Here is a 19,786-nt window from a genome sequence, read left to right on the forward strand (position 1 = left end):
AGTTCTTCTAAACTCGTTCAGAGTTCTAAAACTTGCTTTGCAAGTTTTTTACAGCGTTAAATCGTGAGGAGGAGATACTGTTCCAGTGAATCAAGACGTGCGGATCGTCAACGGAGAGCAAACTCGACGCGAGCATTCGAGGGAGGCACTCCATCGCCACCGTAAAGAGCCCAGAATTAAACAAAGGGGAGAATCAAATTCATTCTCCTCTCTTTTGTAATCAGAAAATCTAATTGTAATTGAGATTAAAGGAATACAAGTCAAATTTCCTTCATTTCTTTTTACTGCAAATTTTCCAACAAACCAAAGATGGCGACTCTGCTGGGGACGAGCTTCTGTGACGAAGAAGTGGTGGTGCAATCCGATGTTCATCTAACTGGAACAACCGTCGAAACTCTCGTGGTAGAGTTTGATCAAGCCAAGTTTGAGGAGGCCATCTCCTCCGGATCCCTTAGCCCCAAAACTATGCGCAAGATCCGCAAAATCTTCAAGGAGACTAAAGCTCCAAATGTTGCTCCTATGCCGAAGGAAGCCCTCTCGTTTAGCCAAGATTGCTCGAACAGCCTCTCCTATGAAGGAGTGGGCTCAGCTTATGCTAAACGCAGCCCTCTGTGGCGCGTCGTGCAATCAAAACACAGCCTTCAGAGGTGCGTTCCAACATCAAAACGCAGACGTCGAAACTGCGTTGATCTGGCAGAACGCAACTCTCAGGAGTGCGTCCCAGAACTAAAATGCGACCCTCATGTCGCCAAACCAAAACGCGGTCCTCAAGCCTTCGTTGAATGCGAACTTCAACTTCGTGTTTCCCAGTCAAAACACGACCCTCGCGTCGACACTGAAGAATGCGACCCTCGCGTTGCCAAACTAAAATGCGGACCTCGCGTTTCAAGTGCCAAACGCGACCTTCGCGTCCCAAGTGCCAAATCCAATAGCGAGACCCCCGAATACTCTGCGTGGCGCGACTAGATTGAGGGGTGGGTATAAGAAGTTCATGGATTCAAGGCATCTTAACCAGATCCATATTCATCAAGAGCCAGTCCTGTCCAATCATGGACTGGGGGGTCCAATTCAAACCTCACGGTCAGTGAGTAATTCTCCTCGAATCTTTACAACAGATTTGAGAGAGTTCATATCGAGAGAAAGACCGATGCAACAAGTCATTCGTTCATTCCAATGTGAATGACTGATTCCTACGGTCCTCTCGGAATGTCAATGCTGCTCATATGCGGCCCAACTATTGGTGTTCAACCAATTTACGAACGTTGTTTTGTCCAACCAACGACGACGTTCTCACAGGAAGAAATCTCCAGAGACCGAGTATCCTGGGGTCACTATCAATGTGATCGGTAGGGGCAAAGCCTCGGGTCCTAGTTCCGATGACTCTGAGATAAGTCATTCACCGACCGTCAGAGAAATCGCTAATGAGTTTGAAGGAATCTACCAACGCACTCGGACGCGAACAGGAGCCATTCCCCCTATCAACTATCGGAGGTTAGCCAAAGGAATTAATTCCGATGATGAACACTCAGCCATTGCAGAGTCCCAATCATCAAGCTCTTTTGTTGAACATGAGAGCTCCGCTTATATGACGGGAAACAATGAAGATCTCGCAAAGAGACTTGATGAGCAGGAGGCCATGCTCAAATCTCAGCAAGAGGCCATCAATAAACTCCTGGCCCTGTTGACTTAACTCGTCGCAGACAAGGTCGGCAAGAATCTTCCCGAAGGGAAAGAACGTCTTCGTCCCGACCTCACACAAGCAAAGGGAAGGGAAAAATGGTTGATGACACGACTTCTGACCAAGAAGCCCACAACCTGGAATCTTCCTCTGATGAAGGAAGAGAGACGGAGTATGAGCAAAATCCTCAGTCGGCTAAAATCAAGGAATTGGAAGCCCGCCTCAATGTCATTGCTAACAGAAGCGAGCTCCAAGATGAGGGAGTTGTCAGGCCCTACCCTGCCGAATGGGACGCAACCCCTTATCCTCCAAAATTCGAAGTCCCGACGCTACAAACTTTTGACGGCACGAGATCACTGAATCAATATATCTATCATTTCAAGTCACAGACTGGGAATGTGATATCAAACGACGCCGTACTGGCTCGATTGTTCATAGGCACCCTCAAGGGGGTTGCCTTTGAATGGTTCAGGAAACTTCCTGCGGGATGTATCCAAGAGTGGACAGATCTAAAGAGACTCTTCCTGTCAAGATTCTTTGAAGAGGATACAAAAGTCTCCATCCATATCCTTCTCGCCACTAAGCAGAAGAAGAGGGAATCCGTCAAAGCCTTCGTCAAAAGGTTCCGAACCATGGCTCTCCGGTGTTCGTCAGGTATGACACAGTCTACTTTAGTAGAGACCTAACGACACAACCTGCAGACCAACATCCTAGCTCGAATAGGGGTTGTAGAATGCCGTTCCTGGAGATAACTAATCTCTCAAGGCGAACAAGCTCAAAAGATTATTGCAAGGATCAAAGCTGAAGAACAAAGTAAGCAGGATCAACCTGAGCAATCGGACCAAGCCCAATCTTCTCCTGAGCAATCGAACCAAGCTCAATCTTCTCAGTCAGAACCAGAAGATACCACGGATGCTGAAGCCAATCCTTTCCAATAGGATTGCGGGTCTAATAACTATCACGTTAACGGTTACCTCTGATAGTCAAACTCGTTAGATAATGACTCACTAGGCGATGTGTCATGTCTTCTATTTTCCCCCTGCACTTGTTCAAGACTGGGGGTTGGTTTATTGGTAGTTCATTGGATTTTGTGAAATAAATTTTCTGAGTTGTTATGTTTAATAGAATACCTCTGTCAACCATAAAATCTACCAGAACTATCATCAACTTGTCAATCCGCTTCCATAGGATGGCAGGCCCACAAAACTATCAGTCCTTTTCCTCCAAATTTCCCCACCAATCCTCTTCAAGTAGGATGGTGGGTCCAAAAAACTATCACGTTAACAGTTACCTTTGATAGTCAAATTCATCAGATAATGGCCTACCAGGTGATGTGCCTCTATTTCGACTTCATGGATAGTACCTCACTAGGCGATATGCCTTGTCTACCTCTTTTTCTTCCCTTGCTAAGTCTTAATCAAGACTGGGGGTTGGTTACTTGGAATCCATTGAATTAAGAGTAACGAATCTTTCACATCGTCGAGTTAACATTACACTTCTGACGATCATCATCCCCACAGAGTATGCATTCAACTTGCATCACTCCCAATTTGTCACGTTAACAATATACCTCTGACAACAATCAACTTATCAATCCTTGACAATAGGATTATAAGTCCTCAAAATTGCTCAAATCGCAATCTTCCCCAGCAAGACGCTAAGTCTTCAAAATCTTGTTCAAATCACAAGCATCAAAATTTATCGCTTTTGATGATAAACTCATTTAGCAAGTTTCCCCAGCGAGACGCTAATTCCTAAAATCTTGTGCAAGTCATAAGAACACATTCCTGTCAAGTTAACATCAAACCTCTGACAACAATTCACTTATCAATCCTCTCCAATAGGATGATAAGTCCACAAAGTTGCTCTAATCGGAACACACATCCTGTCATGTTAACACTACACCTCTGACAAATATCCACTTATCGACTCTCCTCAATAGAGCGATAGGTCCATAAAATACTGTTAGGTTAACATCACACCTCTAACAGTCAAACCCCCCCAATGAACTTGTTAATCCTTTTTCAACAAGAATAGCAAGTTTTCATTATGAAATCCCCAACGGATTAAAGATTTTCTGGAATTATCCTAGTGATAATAAAGAAAATTTCTGAATTTCACTCTAAGTGAAAATTCATGCCAAGTTAATATTACACCTCTGGCGCTTCCAAGTAACACAGGAAGAAATAATGACAAAGTCTACGTATTCAACATCGTAGCACCAAAATCCATGCCTTTTACGCATGAGGGACTTTATCTCGATCCCTAATTAGAGATAAGCCTACGCCTAACACGCGTTGCCGGTTAGTCTTTTCCCGTAAAAGGACAAAAGCCCACGTATTCAACATCGTGGTAGGCCGTTATTAATAATGCCATAATCCATGCCTCACACGTATGCGTTATTAATAACGCCGAAATCCATGCCTCACACGCATGGGGGACTTTATCTCGATCCCTAATTAGAGATAAGTCTGCATCTAACACATGCTGCCGGGTAGCCTATTCCCGTAATAATAGCAAAGCCTACGTATTCAACATCGTAGCGGGTTGTTATTAATAACGCCAAAATCCATGCTTCACACGCATGGGGAACCTTATCCCAAATCCTAAGCAGGGATAAGCCTACGCTTAACACGCGTTGCCGGTTAGTCTTTTTCTGTAAAAATAACAAAGTCTATGTATTCAAAATCATAGTATCAAGTCTAAGAGGGTTCATTCTCTTAGCACAACGTTACATGTGGAACGGACTTAGATAATCCACATGCCAGCCCGACTCAAACGGTAGTCGGTAAAGGCTTATCAAATCCGTTGATGGCTGAGGGTTTGCCAAAAACCCTATGCATATTCGTAGGTCCATCAGCTTAATGGACGTGAGCCGAGACTTGAAACTGATAAGCTAAAGACAAGTCTCAAAGATTTAGCCAAAAATGCACGGAAGTCACTTCAATGCCTCAGGTCAAAACGCCGAGGTCAGACCCGCGTTGCAAAAATCATGAGTCAGACCCGCGTTACAAAAATCACGACGCCGAGGTCACACCCGGGTTCCAAATTCAAAACGCCGAGGTCAGACCCGCGTTACAAAAATCACGACGCCGAGGTCACACCCGGGTTCCAAATTCAAAACGCCGAGGTCAGACCCGTGTTACAAAAATCACGACGCCGAGGTCACACCCGGGTTCCAAATTCAAAATGCAGAAGTCAGCCCCGCGTCTCAAGTCCAAAATGCAGGGCCCACCCCCGCATTCCAGAAGCAGGATTATGACGCATACCTTCACAAAGGTCCTACGTGGCAAATCCCTTCAACCAAGATACCTTCGAAGTGAGTGCAGAGAACAACTCCTTTACGATAAGGAATCAACAGCTCCAAGATCAGAGTTGAGGTCCAAAGTATTCCGAAAATTCATCCCAGTCAACCGCGAACTTTCGAAAACTTTGGAGGGGGTTCTGTAGGCTGTCTAAAAATCACAATAGAAAGCTTATCCCCCATCAACCACCGATGATGGAAGTTACAATCTGACGACTTCCAGAAGACTACAATTCGAAGACTTTCACATAGATCGCTGAAGGTTACAATCTGACAACCTTCACGACAACCGATGAGAGCTCTAGTTCAACAGCATTCACAATCAACATCGGGAGTTACAATCTGACGACTCTCATATTCTCAAGGAGCCAAGACGAAGATTACAAGACAATGATCTTTGCAACGCTATGACAAAAGAGATTACTTTGTGATAATCTCTTCAAGACAAGACGCGGAGGTCCTCCCCGTGTGTCAACATCAAAACGCCGGGGTCGATCCCGCGTTACAAACATCAAAACGCGAGGGTCGAACCCACGTATCAACACCAAAACACAGAGGTCCTCCCCGTGTGTCAACAGTAAAACGCCAGGGTCGAACCCACGTTACAACATCAAAACACGAGGGTCGAACCCGCGTTATAACATCAAAACGCCAGGGTCAAACCCACGTTACAACATCAAAACGCTGGAGTCGGACCCGTGTTACAACAAGCGAAACGTGAGCGACCCTCGCGTTCTGGATGTTCAGTCAACACCCAACCTCGCGTCTCAATCCTAAGACGCGAGGTTAGGGTCCTGAACGCCAGGTTGGGCGTTTGACTCATTCAAATATGAGTCGAACGGTTTCAGAACCGTTTTCCCCACGATCTGAGGAAATCACGCCCACTTAGGAGCGGATTTAGAGGGCAGTTACACCCCCTTAATCCCCTATAAAAAGCAAGTAAACTCAACTGAGTTCAAGGTTGGCTTCTTTGGTCTAGAGTTCAAGGCTTTTTCAGGCTGGCTTTTTGGATCAAAGACTTGGCAATGAGGAGGGAATTTCTTGGCTCGGATTAACCCTTCGGCGTGGTAGCAACAGGAGAGATCGGCATTCATCCTTTGGAGCATTCCTTGAAGCCTTCGGCTATTAACCGATTTTCGGTTTAAATCAACTCTTTTTCAAGAGTTAAAACTCGTTCAGAGTTATCAACTCATTCAGAGTTCTAAAACTTGCCACGCAAGTTCTCCACAACGTCAAATCGTGAGGAGAAGACATCGTTCCAGTGAATCAAGACATGCGTATCGTCAACGGAGAGCAAACTCGACACGAGTATTCGAGGGAGGCACTCCATCGCCACCGTGAAGAACCCAGTTTTAAACAAAGGGGTGAATCAAATTCGTTCTCTTCTCTTTTGTAATCGAATTGTAATCAGAAACAAAGGAATACAAATCAATTTTCTTTGTTCTTTTCTTTGCAATTTTCCCTACATACAGTCCTATAATTCAAACACTTATATGATTAATCAAGTTAAAACATATATGTATGTATGTTATGATAGAAATATATGCAAGGATATATAAACAATAAGATATATCCTAACAAAGAGATATAGACAATGTGATATATGTAAGGATATGCAAACACAAGGGTAACATAAACAAATGATATAGTGGATGAAATAAACAATGAGAGAAAGGCTATAAAGATGAACAATTATAAGTGCTAAGCCAAACTCAAACAAGCAATATGATCACGGAGTTCGGACCTTCCGCCCTACGTCTCCGCTCCCCACTCGCGGGGACAAATCCACTATCACAACCGGGTTTTCTACGTTCACCCGAATAACGTTTACACCTCACACTCGGTTTTCTAGCTAACCGAAAACTTTACAATCGACACTCTTGCAATCACACTCTACACCCTAACAAGTGTTGGATTTAGCCGTGTCTCCCTCAAGTGCTCGGTTACAACCTCTCCCTAGGCTCGTCAACCGACGCCACTCCTCTTAGAACGATCCCCGACTCTCACCACACACTCCTCTCGGTGTACAAGTGTATTACAAAGTGAATCTCACAATAGGCTCAATAATTGTTCGTTCTCTACTATGGATGAGAACACAATGAAAGCTCACACTCAATGTTACAACTCTCACAACCCCAAATATATTATGAATGTAAATACAATAAGCTCAAGTGGGTGTGTGCAACAATGAGTGAAATCAAAATCAAACTAAACTCAATTAAAATCTAGCATATAGAAATTATAAACAAAATAATAAAAAGCTAGAAATGAGTTTAGAGATTCTTCTCTGAATAACAAGATGGAGAGATAGAGATTGAAGCCCAAACAAGAAGATGATCTCCTTCACTTGTGAAAACCAAAACAGCTTTAAACCAAACTCAAACCAACCATAAACTCTTGTTAAAAACTTTCTTAAACTTATTTAAAACACTCTCATGGTTGCTAAGATAGAAGGGGGTTTGGGGGTTTATATAGAAAGAGGAAACAACAGCAAAAAACCCCAAACAAATGACAAAAAAGCCCCAGCCAACGGTAACAAGAAATAGCCGTTGGAACAGAACTGACAGAGCGGCGGTCGACCGAAAAAATTCGCGATCGACCGCGATCCAGATCCCAAACTAAGAAAACGAGCAGATACTTCTTCGGTCGACCGGTGCGGTCGACCGTGGGAAGTCTCGAGCTCTCGGTCGACCACAGCGATCGACCGACAAACTTTCTGCTGCCCACTGACGAAGGAACACAGGGGCGGTCGATCGAGGACTGATACATGAAAATGAAGTATGAAAACCGTTTTTCTGATTTTAAAATACTGTTTAAAAATATCAAATAAATTCCAAAAAATGTAAAACTTTGGAGAATGATTGTAGATATGATAATAAACATGCTACAATGACTGGTTTCCAAAAAGGACTTCCCAAATAAAAAAATATCATCATTTTACAAAATAAGCTAAAACATGAAAATGTAAACATGTGAATTTTGACATTTTGGCTAAACCATATTTTGAAACTTTGCACAATGATTTTGTAGACTTAATAAAATATGTATATGATTATTGTTAAGTCCAAAAACTAAGAAAATAATATTTTCACAAAATTGCATATTCTATGCAATATATATAAAACACAATAATAAATATGAAATATGCAATCTCATATTTATAAACATGAAAACTCAAAACTATGTATGTATATATATATATAATGTGTGTGAATATAATATTTAGCTTAAAGTACCAACACACATAATATAAACTTAAACTAATGTTACCCAAGCTTGATCTTGATCTTCATTGTAGCTCAACTTGGTAAACTTGGATGAAGCTTGTAATTGGATCTTTAACTTGATAGCAAGGCTTCACTCCACTATTCCGCCAACCTCCATTTGATATGATCATTATGGCGCAATCCATCCAACCTCCAACATGTTGTTTGCCTAGAATAAATACGAAAACACAAACACTAGACAAATAACATTAGAAGTAAATTGTTTGTTAAACATCATTAAAACAAGAAGGCCAACAGCACATGCCGACTTTATGGCATCCCCCATCAACTTGGTTTTCTTGGAATTCTTAGCTGCAATGGGTTTTCGTTTGCGAATGCTTCTGTCATATTCACCTACTTCCTCAGCAGTAAGGGGCCTCTTCCCTGATGATCTTAAGGAGCGAGGCTCAGGAAGGGGTGCTCCCTCAAGAATGTCTTTAGTAGCCTCTTCTTCAGAAGGCTCAGCAGCGGGTAATTCCTCTGGGATCTCCTCGATTCCGACCTCCTCTCGTTCGTAAGACAGATAATCCTCTATCCCCAGTAATCGAGCCCTGGTAGAACCACTTCTCGACTTATAAAGTTCCCGGATCTTATTTATACATGAGGTATATACATCATACTCTGGGATTTGAGAAGCCTTGTCAAACCAATCGCGGAAGTCAGCTACGATTGAGCAGCTAGGCGGCAAACTGGGCAGAGTGAACTGCGCATGAGTCCCTCGGTCAGAAAAGAAATACAATGCACAAGAGCCTTCGTATAGATTCCCGATGTGAGCTAATTGCGGATTAGGGTTACCAACATAAAGCTGGTCGTACCCGAACTGTCGAGCAAAACGCGAAGGAATATATGGCTCAATTATGCATCTCTCGCCCAGTCGGAAAACCAGGTAGCCTACTCTGATAGCGAGAAGCCATTGGAAGGTCCCCGTATTTAAAAGTGAGGACCCTTCGAAGACTACATCGCCAAACTTAGGTCCTTCTTCTTCAGCCCCATCAAAGCAAGGGCAGCAACAAAAAAGATCGTAGTTGCTCCCGAGGGACAGGAATTGTCTAGCCCGAACTATGTACACAGTCGTCCACGTGGCTGACTCAAGCCTCTGCACAAAAGGCAGAGAAATATTGTTGTCAGGCATAATCCCTGTCATCAAAGAAGGACAATGCAGCACAGACCAAGCCACTAAATAAGTATAGGGCATTGGTGCGCGGGGCTGAGGAGTCTTCCAAACTTTCCTCCTAGCTACACTGATCTCCTTAATATCGAGGAATTCAGAAATCAGATCACGCAGGCCTCTCTGCAGACAACCTGTCATTGCAGAGAGAAGATTTAAAGGTCTTCCGTGAGCCAGAAGAACGTCTGGATAGACTACCTCTGCCAGAATCGATTCAGCCAGTTTTGTTGGCACGACGCACCGCTTCAACCATAGCATCAGGAAACCAGCTAGGAGGGCCGTGTCAGAAATGGGAATTGCAGATTGATGATGAAAACTTTCAAATTCACTATCAGCTTCAAATCCATCTTCTAAATACTTGTTCTTATAAGTGACATTAGGAGCCTTGATGCGGGCTTTAATGCTCTTAGAAGAGCTTACAGCAAGACGGGTCACCATCAAATCTTTCTAACCCAAATTCTGAAATAGATAATCTACCCAGGCTGTATGCATGAGACCACCTCCACGCGTCCCAGCGACCTGAGCGCAGATATGGAAATGACACATCAACTCCAAAAAGTGGTGTATATCCCTGGATGAGCAGTCTTTAGAATGGAAAGTTCCTCAGTTGTTGGAACAAATTCTTCATAGGGCATTTGCCCAAAGGATAGTCCTGATACTGCATGCATCTCATGGAGAGCAAATCCCAACTCCTCGATGGGTGTGAAAAAGGTGCAGCTATCCGGATTGTACCGCTCCAGCATAGCAAAGAAAAAGGGATAATTCTGAGCGATTCCACGCCTTGTAGCCTGTACTGGTATTGTAAGGCCAGACTGAGTGAGAGGCTCCTTGAGTTCTTCAAGAACAAAATCCATCATCCGGGTCCACCAGCCATCCTCTCCAGAGAACAACCAGCTAGGAGAACGAAAGGCTTGTGCAGGAAATTCGCCTCGACTGGCGTATGAAGATGTTCGCCGGAAGAGGTGCCTCCTGAGCGAGGTCCTTTTTCTCAAATCTGTCAGGTCTCAGACACTTGAGTTGCCCAGCAATACGTACCCGAGATGATCGACCAGATCCAAATGAGATGTTCTCTTTCTCCTTGACAAGATCAAAGGCCAAACCTCTACGATCACCGACACTCAGGAATTATGAAAGCGGATACATTCTCTTCATGCTTGGGAGAAAGAAGAAATGATCATCGACCCAGCGCAGCATCCGAGAATCTTCTATATACCCAACTTGATCATCAGCCAATATATGATCTCCAAACAAGAACGCCAGTTTGACAAATTGATCCAGACCTGCAGGTGTTTCTAGATCCAGATCAGTGATCAGAATCCTAAGAGTAGAACATCCGGCAAACCTAATTAAATGTGCTCGCTCCAAGCTAGGAAAAGTACATAAAGGAATCTCTCTGCGAAGACCAAAAGTTCTCCCCACTTCTGGATCGTCAGTATAGCTGAAATGCTGTTCCGGCAGAAGCGGCACATTGGAAAAAAGCACTACGAAACAAGAAATAGAAGTTAGTAATTAAAAGGAGTTGTTAATGAAAGGAAATAATCCTGAACCCAGGCTCCTAAATCTGCGTTTTTAATCTTCAACACAGACTTCAAAATCTGCGTTATTTATCTTGAACGCAGACTTCAAAATCTGCATTATTTATCTTGAACGCAAACTTCAAAACCTGCGTTATTTATCTTAAACGCAGACTTCAAAATCTGCGTTATTGATCTTAAACGCAGACTTCAAAAACTGCGTTATTCATCTTAAACGCAGAATTCAAAATTTGCGTTATTCAAAATCTACGCTTTAAACGCAGAGTCTAAACTCACGATTGGAGTTTATAGTTAACGCAAAGTTCTAACTGTGCGTTCCAATTATAAAGAAACGAGTCATCTTTCTCGTTGATAAGAACCCATCTAGGGTTTTCAGAAAACTTGTCGAAACAAGTTACTATGGCCACCCCTTACCACAGCAACGAAGTCCATGCAACAGTGGCGGCAATGTCGAGGCGCCCGCGAGAGCAGCAACGCCACCGGCGTTCTCGGCCAGCGATGTCTCCAAAGCCGTCTTGACAATCTTCTTAGAACCCAAGCTCATCCTCCTAGGCGCCATGCGTGTAGTCGATCGGAGAAGGCGGAGTTCGTCGGGGAATCAATCGAAATTCAGATGAGAATTCTCGTTCTTGGAATCAAGCTAAAAGTAGAAAGAGTCAAATAACTCTTGATGTGACCCTTCAGGTCTATTTATAACAGCTGTCAAACTGTTAAATCGGTGTGGGATTCTAGGAAAGAATCCCAACCATCTCTGAAACACGATCTTCCGCGTTAGTAGATAAAGTCGGTTGGACTTTAAACGCAGAACTCATCTCTGCGTTCAATTCCCAAACGCAAGGCTTAAACCTGCGTTACAAGAGTTCTTAACTCTGTATTTCGAACCTCAAATGCAAAGGTTACCTTTGCGTTGCCACTCTTCTAAAAGGAAGATCTATACTTATGTTTTCAAACATAACATTTATTCCTCAAGAGCATGAACAGAGCGTTGTTAAACCTCTGTGTCTCCTCAGCAGAGCCTAAATCCTCGTCAGGTTAATATTACACCTCAGACGAATATCATCCCCGGAGAGCTTGAATTGAACTTGAATCACTGCAACGACAATGCCTCTGCCAAAATCCACTTATCGACTCTCCCCAATAGAGCGATAAGTCCTCAAAATTGCCCCGATCGCAATATTCTTCCTGTCACGTTAATACCACACCTCTGACAAAAATCCACTTATCGACTCTCCCCAATAGAGCGATAAGTCCTCAAAATTGCCCCGATCGCAATATTCTTCCTGTCATGTTAATACCACACCTCTGATAAAAATCCACTTATCGACTCTCCCCAATAGAGCGATAAGTCCTCAAAATTACCATGATCGCAATATTCTTCCTGTCATGTTAATATCACACATCTGACAAAAATCCACTTATCGACTCTCCCCAATAGAGCGATAAGTCCTCAAAATTGCCCCGATCGCAATATTCTTCCTATCACGTTAATACCACACCTCTGATAAAAATCCACTTATTAACTCTCCCTAATAGAGCGATAAGTCCTAAATTGCCCTGATCGCAATACTTCTTCTCGTCATGGTAATATCATACCTCTGACAAACTTAATCTATTGACTCTTTTCAATAGAGCGATAGATCCACAAATCTCTGTTATGTTAATAAGATACCTCTAATAGTTCCAACTCGTTTGAACCAGTTAATTCTTCTACATAAGAATAACAAGTGTTCATATACCCGTCCCCAACAGATTAAAATTTCCCGAAATTATCGTGAATGATAATAGAGAAAGTTTTAAATTGGCACTTGTGGATTTCTATTGAACGAGTCATATCCTAAGGGAGTGACGAGTACGTATCCTCGACAAGTTAAAATTTTTCTAGAATTATCTTAAATGGTAATAAAGAAAATTTTATAAAAATTGGCATTCTTCATATAATTTCATTGTTGCAAGTCAGAACACGACACATGCAATAAATAGAGAAAAGCCTTGGCATTCTTCATATAATTTCATTGTTGCAAGTCAGAACACGACACATGCAATAAATAGAGAAAAGCCAAAATCACTCTTTTTATTTTACTCAGAAATATTAAGAAGTGATACAAGAATCTTGTTCTTATCAAACAAAAAAGAACAATACATAATTAAGCCCCCGGACCAGTAAAAGTGAAAGACGAAAGGTGGGACTTAATAGCAGATAGTCTTTCTTTGTGAGCGGCCTGCACCATTACCTCGGCTTTCTTCTTAAGTGCGGTCTCATCCGGTGTCATCGCAATAGCTTCCTTTTGGATAAGTTCAAGGTACTGGACCGACGAACGATAGGTGGCGTAGGTTTTCACGCTTTCTAATGTGAGCCTCTTTAAAATCTCCTCTTCTCGCGCCAGCTCGGCCCTGTGTCAAGCCAACTCCACCTCTAGTCGATCAATTGCTACCCTAGACGTTTGTACGGCAGCATTAGAAGCATCCACATCGTGTTGCTTCTGAATGCATTGCCCTGTAAGGATGCAATCTCAAGCTCCCTTTCAGTGATATTTTCTTGAAGAGTTTCATATTGGCGGGTTGCTTCAGGCTTAAGATTATCAAAAACTAATGTGGTCTGGGCAGCAATATCGGCGCAACACAATTCTTCCAAAGTCCTCAGATCTTTTTCCAACCGAGAGATGTTCTCGGAGTAGTGCTGAAACCAATGAGCATTATCCATATATCGAATGCCGCTCAAGGAATGCAAGAGTATTGGTTTAAAAGAATCAAATGAAGCTCGTCCGGCGCCAACCTCCTCAATAGACACCTTCATCATATCCTCCAGGGGTGGTACAAGAATTCTAAGCACAGAGGGGATGACCATTAGACTCAGAGATTTTACAGGAGATGTTGACGGGGAGCCCAAAATTGTAGACCCTGACGCAAGAACGGTGGGTGACGATCGTGAAGAAGCAGGGGAAGCCATAATGACGTCCAATTGTGAAGGACTAGAAGGGAGAATCATGAGTGCCCCTGTCTGGGCTGAACTTAGCACATTCTCCGTCCCCACAGATTTGAGAGGAATCATTAACGGAGGGGATTCTTCTTGCAAAGGGGTCGATGTTGCTGGTATTTGCTCAGAAGGAGAAGTAACTGCCGCTTGTTGGCCCGGGGGCAAAGTCATGTCAGCAACCTCGTGAGTCGGAGAACCTACACAAAAGAGCAGTTAGTATAAAATAAAGAAACACCAGACAAATCAGAATGGATAATCTTTACCAATGGGGGAAGAAGGAACGTAAGCGGATGCCTTATCAGAAGAAAGTGGTGGCGGCGTGGCCCAGCCAACCAAATTATCGTCACCATCACTTTCCCCCTCATCAGCGTCGACACTACGCGAAGAAGTCCCATAATCTAACGCTTCTTCATCATCTGCAGCCGAAAGTCTTGGAGAATTTGTAGTCATATCCACTTTAGTCATTCTGCCAGTCGTCGGACTAGGAATAATGGTCCCCGAATGTGGCAATAACACGGAAGAAGTAGGAGACTGATTCTCGTTAAAATTCGCAAGTTCGTCCGTCACCAGTTCATCTGTAGGCAATCTAATCTCTTTAGAGGGAGACGTTGTAGGCAATGTCCCTGCAGACGAAGGGGTAGCACCTGGAATTTGATCTGGAAATGGTGAAATATCAGGGTCTATTATAGGAGAAGCCCCCATATTCCACCCTCTTCCTGATCCAAAGGACAGTAAGAGGAAAATTCTCCAGAAAATGCAGAACCCCCAGAAGGAGGGCCTGTGCGATCGGGACGATTTGCTGCAGCTGGTTCTTGCTCTTCCCCTCCCCTGGCAGATTTAAAAGCATCCGCCATTAATTTCTGGGAAGGAGGGTCTACTAGCAATTTCCTGCGGGTACGTTTCTCGTACTGAAGTGCTTCTTCTTCGGTCAGAGCCCTCTTTCCAGATGCCTTTGTTCTTAGAGTTTCAGCAGCCCTAGGGCTCACTATTGGAGCGTTCTCTAGTCCTAGGTCCCTTTCTCCTTCCTTAGCCTCATCCTCACAATGTAAAAACTCGTTGATCCCCTTCAGACGACATACTCGAGCTCCTTTCCGGGACGAATACATCCTTCTAATCTCTCGAAGGCCTGACAGGTTTAGCTTATAATCGGGTATCTTAGAAGCTATATGATACCAGTTGCAGAAAGCCATGGAGAGAAGAGAATTAGGCGCTTTGTGAGGTAATCTAAAGGTAGCTCCAGTGTAGCCTGTGGTAGAGTAATACCAGGCCCGAGCTCCCTCATATATGTTGCCCACAATTGCAAGCTGGCCCCTCGGATTTCCAACATATAATTGGTCGTACCTGTAGGCATATAAAATCGCTTATAGGTCCCTTAGCATAGCTCGGCACAAACCGACGAGCCAACGAGGCGACGAGATCGACGAATCGCACGGAANTAAAATCATCTCACACTTATATGATCCCGTATTCGCATAACTAGAGCACATAATAGATGAAGATTACGGAGATATACTGAGGGGAAGTGCGGGGATGAAATTGATCTTGGAAGTGCTGACCACGGTCGGGGGAGGGGTTCTAGAGAAAGTGTATAATTATGGAAGTATTCAGAGGATTTCTTAACATTCTCACGGTAATTAAACGGAAGGATGAATATAAGAGAAGATGAGTTTTGAGGGGACAGGAATCGGACGGCTCGAGGGAGAGAAACTTAAAAGGAACATGTTAATAATAGATGGGGGAGTAAAGGCTTTGCAAAGGCGCCATTTAGGAACGTACATGAAACAATGATATAGGAAAAGACCCCCTTTTATATTTATATGTAGTGGAGGTGGATTGAGTAATGAACAATAGATACCAGAACGAGGCCACGGAGCATCAAGTTCGAGCGAAGGATTAAATCTCTAATTTGGAAATTGTGAAATACGGAGAGTCTACATTCGAAACTGATTAAAATGATATTCATGATAAAATACTATGAAGTCAAAGGTCCCTTTTTCATATTTACTTTTCTAAATATTCGTGGAGGATTTAACCTTCGGAAGCTCGGGTATTTCGTTATTTCACATATCCTCAATGATTCACTCTCCTCCATTATTAGATTTTCGCTACATACAGAACCAACAGGAAGTTTTGGGAAGGCGTGACTTTTTTTTGCATGAGCAGATGTCACTAAGATAAACAACAAAAAGTGGCCACGGTTGGTGGCTGTTTTTTTTTTTTGGTCTTCTTGATTTAAACAGGCACAGGTTAGGTCATTTAGGCCAAACTTGCACAGAAAACAGTTAATGAACGAAGTATAAAACTTATTGTTCGTTTCAATACGTGGCTCCACTTAAGAGGTTATAATATGACAGTATAAATAAATTTTTCCTAAACTTTTGTGGTTTGAGAAGTTTTTTCGGAGATATTGTTTAATCCCATTAATTCTTAAGGAAATAAACTAAACAATTCACGGCAACGCGTTGTGCATAAAGCATCGATACGCAAATCAATGGTACTCAAGGAATCGCTGTCAGTTCACAAATTCGAAAAAAAGGTCAGACAATAAATGAGGCCCGAATCTTAACGACTTCGACAAGCAAGAAAAGCCTGGCGATTGAAGGATCAAGAAGGAAGTCATTCTCAAGTCATTACACCGATGAGATTGGGATCAATGTAAGATAAGCATATCCAGTTTCAGACGTCTTCTATAAAAGAACGAGATGATAATACTTTGGAGGGGGTTATCTGTAGATATATAAAATCGTTTCTAGTGCAGTTTAGGACAATAGCATTCGGACACCACGACGAGCCACGAGGACGAGAATCTTGACGAATGGGGATTAGCAGAGGGGAATGAATCGCAAGCGGTGAGAATTCAGAGACTAAATGAGTTGAGGATCATGATCATCCAGATGAGCTGCTTTTCGGACGGAAATCAGATCGAAATCAGATCATTTCGGACATCGCTCCGAAAGGATTTACTGCAAACCCTGATCGAAATATCTGGCGGCAAATAGGAATCAAATTACTGGCCAAAATAAACGATCAATGAGAGTTAGGTCAACGGAACAAGGAAGAGACAAAGAGACGACTCGAAAAGTCGGAAAACGAGACGGGGGCTTGTTAGCAAAGCCGGCCAAGGTGATTTCGCTTAGCCGAGCATTGAGGTGGCTGGTGGGAGCGATCTAAGGTGCTCGCAAGGCGCGCATCTGGGTGGCTGGTGGCGAGACCTCCGGGGGGTGGTTCGGGCGAGCGAAAACCGGGTGGTCGTGGCCGAGCACAGTTTGGGGTGGGCTCGGCTTATGTGGAGAGCTCCCAAGGTGTGTAGGGCACAGGTGATGGCACTCGAGGTGGCGACCGGTGGCAGAGGTGGGAAGTGGCAGAGGGCAGTCAATTTTCTTTTTGCAGACTTGTTAGCTTGAGAGCTATAAATTAGGCCCTAGGAGATTGTTTTTTTCGGAGGTGAACTTTTCAGAGAGCCGAAACTTGCCGGATTGAGAGTGGAACTCGGGGGGGCTTGAAGACCAGAAGATATGTACCTTCAGTATCTTGATCTCGGCGACAATGTGACACGTCAGAAGGCGGATCTGGAGAGGAAGAAGACAGATTGAGATCTAAAGGCTATAAACACGTCCCAGATCAAGCTTTGGTCTTTAAGTCTCGCGATCCAGCGTATTATTTCTGGTGGATTAATCCTTACGCTATTTTTCCCTTCGTTGGAATTAATACGATTCTTAGACGTGTATACGACGTGTAATTAGCTCGCTAGCGGGTGGCAGGATATTAACGAACTGCGCAGGCAGAAGCTGAGCAAAGCGGAGCGGAAGACGAAAAGCAGAGAAGTCGGTGAATTTTGTTAAGAGGAGAGATTGGTAATGTTTTCTTTATTTTCTTTGATTTAGTTGTAACGGATTATAAAAGCGGATCTTTGTAAGTCGAAAAGCTTAATAAGATGTAAATTCATTGAATGAATGAAGCAACGAGTTTTCAAGGAAAATATTAAGAGTTGTTGTTCTGTGTTAAACTTGTTCTTTTTCATTAATGAGATAGATGCATTGAAGTTATCAGTTTTGAGTTATAGGAAAGATCGGTCTTTGTTTAGATGCGTTAAACTATAATCAAGATAAAGAAGAAATTGTAAAAACTGCTTCCTCTGTTGTAAACTACGTAAAGCTCTGTTTTGCGGTGGGGTCGTTGGTGGTTTTTTCCTGCGGCCGGGGTTGAATCGCGTGGACACCGGGCGATCTAGATGCGTGGATAACGGTACGGGTATTTCAGAAGGGAATAGTAGCGGAGGATTATCACCAAGGAATAATCGGCTTGGGATCTCGAGACTGCTAGAAAGTTAGATTGGAGTGTTAGCCTCGTGATAGATTCAGATCTGTTCTTTCTTCCTTCGGATCTGCCTTTTCTGAGTGGATGGTCGGCGAGGATCAGATATGAAATGTGTTGCAAGTTCTTTCGTGTCTTCAGGTTCGAGTTTCACTCTTCATCTGGAGATGTTTCGGTTTGAAAGTTCACATCCGAAGATGAAATATAGGCCTATTTTTAGGCTTGCAGGACAGTGGTGAAAAAGGGATTGTGGCAGTTGCATGATCGGCAACTCGGGCACTGGTCGGCCAGTCGGGGTGGCCGTAGCTGGTGGTAGCCTTTGGGTGGTGGTCCATGAGTGCCACCCGAGGTGGGGTCGGGGCGGCCGCGGCCCCGAGGTGGTCGGCGGGAGCATGAGGTGGTCGGGAGGCCGAAGTTATCGCGGGGCGCGCGAGGTTGGGTGCGGACCGCCGAGCATCCAAGGTGGTCGGCTTGGAGAGGCTTGGGGGTGGTCGGTTTGGCGAACTCGGTGGCTAGTCGCGCGGCCCCTAAAAGGTGGCTCGGCAAAGGCGAGCCTTGGGGTGGGTCGGCTTTGCGAGGCTCGCGGGCGGGTGTTTCGCTATTTTTCGGTCGTTTTCTGTGTATCGTTTTGTCGTGTTCGGATTGACGTGCGAACTCTGATTTTGATGGATTTGCAATTTGGCTTAGTACAGATTTTGATTCCTGATTTGGCCGTATTTGGATTTCTGATTTGGAGTAAAAATGTCTGAGTTGGCGTCGCGAATTGGGATTGATTTGATGTGATTCGTGGATTGTCGCGTCTCGTTGGGCTGATAGTTGATTCTCCTGCTGTAGTTGTTCTGCAGGGTGGATTATTCTGTCGCTTCGTCGGATTCGTCGATGTCGTCGCACTTCAGGATTCGTCTCCTTCAAAATTCTGAGCTCATTGGACCCAGGGATGAATTCTTCATAGGGCAAATTACTAAAAGGAAGGCCCGAAACATCATACATTTCATGTAGGGCAAACCCTAATTCTCCTTCCGGCATAAAAAATGTGCAAGTCTCCGGATTATATCTCTCCAGAACGACAAAGAAATTATAGTGGTTGTAGGCAATACCACATTTGGTAGCCATTATAGGGCAACTGAGCCCAAATCGAGCTAATGACCCTTCTAGCTCTGTCAGCACAAATTCTGTCATTTGGGCCCACCATCCTGCTTTGCTAGAATGGACCCATCCAGGAGTTCTGAATACTGAAGAGGGGAACTCCCCTTTTACAGCCAGAAACCTCTGCATAAAAGTATTGGCTGTGATAGCCGTTTCTCCTAAAGGATATCCCCGTGAGAATAAGCAGGGCTCCAAAGCTAACACCTGTCGATTGTAACCAATGGTGTGTACGCTCTTGTAAGTCAAAACCCCAATAGCTACCCCCATCCTGCTCTCTAACCAAGTCCCAATTCATATGGCGGGGAACAGAGGCACACTGATAGTAAGAAATGGGAAACATTCTGTGCATATCAGGGAGGAAGAAGCGGCGATCCCCGATTTGCCTTAGCCATTTGTAATGG

Source organism: Asparagus officinalis, chromosome 4, assembly GCF_001876935.1.
Source record: "Asparagus officinalis chromosome 4, Aspof.V1, whole genome shotgun sequence".
Classification (NCBI taxonomy): Eukaryota; Viridiplantae; Streptophyta; class Magnoliopsida; order Asparagales; family Asparagaceae; genus Asparagus; species Asparagus officinalis.